Consider the following 4,708-nt stretch of genomic DNA (forward strand, 5'->3'; position numbering starts at 1 on the left):
TTCCCGGTCAGTATGACTAAAAATCTGGATATTAGATAAAAAATGAACATTTTATAAAATGACTGAAATGTGGAGAGAAGGTAGACCAGCTACCTTGAGGGACCTCATGACCTAAAAAATGACACAGTGGTGAATTTCATGGGTTTTCTTTTTGCCTCATATACCCTAGATTTGGAGTCAAAGATGACAGCAACCTGAAAACACCAATGAGAACAGACAAATATGTAAATAAAAATAAAACAAAAGCTTGCTCTTTCTACCAAAGGACCAGGAAAGAGGCAATCAAGCAAGAAAGAAAACTTAGACAATGACACTCTAGTCCAACCAAATGTGACAGAAAATACTGTGGCCCCACCACCATCCATGCTAGCAGAGGTAAGCAGATGTAAAGTGGGAAGTCTAGACTTCCATCCCTGCAAGGTTATAATGAAGCATCCCAACATCACCACCAGGGCTAGAAAGCCAACTAGAGAGCCAGGCAATAACAAGCCCTCTCCCACACTGTGCCAGTGAGTGAGTCAGACCTTCCACATTCACCTGGCAGTAACAAGGTATCCCCATCTTCCCCATAGGGACTGGTATCAGCAGTATCTCCTAGTGGAGAGTCAAAACTTTCCTCATCACCCACTAATAACATAGACGCTCCACCATTGTGTCAGTGGAGACCATGTCGGATGATAAAACTCCCACTACCATCCAGCAGTAAAGAGAAGCTTCCTCCGCACCTTGGGTCTCAATGGAGACAAAATGGAGAACTGGACTCCCATCTCCAGTTAGAAGCAATACGGTGGCATCCACAGCAGTGTCAAAAAGACCATCTAGAACAGAAGGCTTGAAAAAGATCCTGAGTCACATGACATAACACAAAAATGTCTTCTTACAATTAAAAATTGCTCATGATGTCAAAACCCAAAAAGATCTCAAAATGAATGAAAAACATCAATCAGCAGATGCCAAAAATAAGGTGACAGAGATGTTGGATTTTAAAACAACCATTGTAAAAATGTTTCATCAAAGATTTATTAACACAACTAAAAGAAATGCAAAAATATGACTTGGTGAAAAATTAGAAGATAAAAAAAGTTAAATTTTTAGAATTATAAAATACAAAAACCAAAATAAAAAGTCAGTGAATGGTTCATAGCAGAATGGAGGGGTCAGAGAAAAAAGAAATCACAACTAATCCACTATTAGAGAAATAATTTAAATAGCCCTATAACTATTAAGGAAATTGAATTCACAATTTCAAAACTTAAAAAAAAGAAATATCACTACTTTGGGAAATAGTTTGGTGGTTCCTAATAAAACTAAACACACTCTTACCACAGGATGCAACAATCACACTCTTTGGTATTTATCCAAAGGAATTGATAACTTACATCCACACAAAAATCTCTACACAGATGTTTGTGACAGCTTTATTCATATTGCCAAAACTTGTAAGATATCAAGATATCCATCAAAAACTGAATGATACATCTAGACAATGGAACATTTTTCAGTGCTAAAAAAGAAATTAGCTATAAGCCATGAAAAGACATGGAGGAAATTTAAATACATATTACTAAGTGAAATAACCCAGCCCGAAAATTCTACATATTATATGAGTTCAACTATATGACATCCTGGAAAAAGTAAAACTATGGAGAGAGTAAAAACATCAGGGATTACCAGGAGTTGAGGAGGAGGAAAGGATGAAGAGGTGAGTCATATAAATTTTTAGGGCAATGATAACTATAGTTTTGGGTATATGTCATTATTAATTTGTCCAGACCCACAGAGTGTACAACATATGAGTGAACCCTAATGCGAACTATGGGCTCTGAGCGATAATGATGTGTCAATGTACCTTTGTCAATTATAACATATGTACTACTTTGGTGAAGATTGTTATAATGGGGAAGGCTATACATGTACAGGGCAGGGGGTATATGGGATTCTGTTGCCAAATTCAGACTTAAATTGAAGAAAGTAGAGAAAACCACTAGACCATTCAGGTATGACCTAAATCAAATCCCTTACGATAATACAGTGGAAGTGAGAAATAGATTTAAGGGACTAGATCTGATAAACAAGTGCCTGATGAACTACGGATGGAGGTTCATGACATTGTGCAAGAGACAGGGATCAAGACCATCCCCAAGAAAAAGAAATGCAAAAAAGCAAAATGGTTGTCTGAGGAGGGCTTACAAATAGCTGTGAAAAGAAGAGAAGAGAAAAGCAAAGGAGAAAAGGAAAGATATATCCATTTGAATGCAGAGTTCCAAAGAATAGCAAGGAGCAATAAGAAAGCCCTCTTCAGTGATCAGTGCAGAGAAACAGAGGAAAACAACAGAACGGGAAAGACTACACAGTTTCTTCTCTAAGACAGAAACTCAGAGATACCAAGGGAACTTTTCATGCAAAGATGGGCTCAATAAAGGACAGAAATGGTATGGACCTAACAGAAGCATAAGATATTAAGAATAGGTAGCAAGAATACACAAAAGAACTGTACAAAAAAAGATCTTCATGACCCAGATAATCAAGAAATGGTATAATCACTCACCTAGAGCCAGACATCCTGGAATGTGAAGTCAAGTGGGCCTTAGGAATCATCACTATGAACAAAGCTAGTGGAGGTGATAGAATTCCAGTTGAGCTATTTCAAATCCTGAAAGATGATGCTGTGAAAGGGCTGCACTCAATATGCCAGCAAATTTGGAAAACTCAGCAGTGGCCACAGGACCTGAAAAGAAGGTCAGTTTTCATTCCAGTCCCAAAGAAAGGCAATGCCAAAGAATGCTCAAATTACTGCACAATTGCACTCATCTCACACGCTAGTAAATTAATGGTCAAAATTCTCCAGGCCAGGCTTCAGTAATACGTGAACTGTGAACATATAGATGTTCAAGCTGGTTTTAGAAAACGCAGAGGAACCAGAGATCAAATTGCCAACATCTGCTGGATCATGGAAAAGGCAAGAAAGTTCCAGAAAAACATCTATTTCTGCTTTATTGACTCTGCCAAAGCCTTTGACTGTGTGGATCACAATAAACTGTGGAAAATTCTGAAAGAGAAGTAAATACCAGACCACCTGACCTGCCTCTTGAGAAATCTGTATGCAGGTCAGGAAGCAACAGTTAGAAATGGACATGGAACAACAGACTGGTTCCAAATAGGAAAAAGAATAGGTCAAGACTATATATTGTCACCCTGCTTATTTAACTTATATGCAGAGTATATCATGAGAAACACCAGGCTGGAAGAAGCCCAAGCTGGAATCAAGATTGCCAGGAGAAATATCAATAACTTCAGATATGCAGATGACACCATCCTTATGGCAGAAAGTGAAAAAGAACTGAAGAGCCTCTTGATGAAAGTGAAAGAGGAGAGTGAAAAAATTGACTTAAAGCTCAACATTTAGAAAACTAAGATCATAGCATCTGGTCCCACCATTTCATGGGAAATAGATGGGGAAACAGTAGAAACAGTGGCTGACTTTAATTTGGGGGGGCTCCAAAATCACTGCAGATGGTGATTGCAGCCATGAAATTAAAAGATGCTTACTCCTTGGAAGGAAAGTTATAACCAACCTAGATAGCATCTTAAAAAGCAGAGACATTACTTTGCCAACAAAGGTCCATCTAGGCAAGGCTATGATTTTTCCAGTAGTCATGTATGGATGTGAGAGTTGAACTATAAAGAAAGCTGAGCGCTGAAGAATTGATGCTTCTGAACTGTGGTGTTGGAGAAGACTCTTGAGAGTCCTTGGAGAGAGTCTTGCAGTCCTTGGACTGCACGGAGATCCAACCAGTTCATCCTAAAGCAGATCAGTCCTCAGTGTTCATTGGAAGGACTGATGTTGAAGCTGAAACTCCAATTATTTGGCCAATGGCACTCCACTCCAGTACTCTTGCATGGAAAATCCCATGGATGGAGGAGCCTGGTGGGCTGCAGTCCATGGGGTCACTAAGAGTCGGACACAACTAAGCAACTTCACTTTGACTTTTCACTTTCACTTTGACTTTTCACTTTTTTCCTGGAGAAGGAAATGGCAACCCACTCCAGTATTCTTGCCTTCAGAATCCCAGGGACAGGGGGCCTGGTGGACTGCCATCTTGGGGTCACACAGAGTCAGACACAACTGAAGCGACTTAGCAGCAGCAGCAGCTGATGCGAAGAGCTGACTCATTGGAAAAGACCCTGATGCTGGAAAAGATTGAAGGCAAGAGGAGAAGGGGACAACAGAGGATGAGATGGTTGGATGGCATCACCGACTCAATGAACATGAGTTTGGGTAGACTCCAGGAGTTGGTGATGAACAGGGATGCTGGTGTGTTGCTGTCCATGAGGTTGCAGAGTCGGACATGACTGAGCAACCGAACTGAACTGAACTTCTGCACGATATTACAATGAACTTAATACTGCTCTTAAAAGTAAAGTCTATTTTAAAAAACAGATGGATTTTCTGAAGAATTCCACCAGATTTTTTAGAAAATTCTACCCTAAACCTATACAATTTCTTCTGGAACACAAAAGAGAAAACTCTTTGTTTTAGGAAGCAAGAATTATCCTAATGCCAAACCAGACAAAGTTAGTACAAAAAATATATATATACTAGACACAAATTTTGCTCATGAATATAGACATGAAAGTCCTTAACAAAATATTAGCATTTATAATTAATTAACATGCAAAAAAGATTTATAAAACATGTGTATGTGTG

Source organism: Capricornis sumatraensis, chromosome 7, assembly GCF_032405125.1.
Source record: "Capricornis sumatraensis isolate serow.1 chromosome 7, serow.2, whole genome shotgun sequence".
NCBI lineage: Eukaryota > Metazoa > Chordata > Mammalia > Artiodactyla > Bovidae > Capricornis > Capricornis sumatraensis.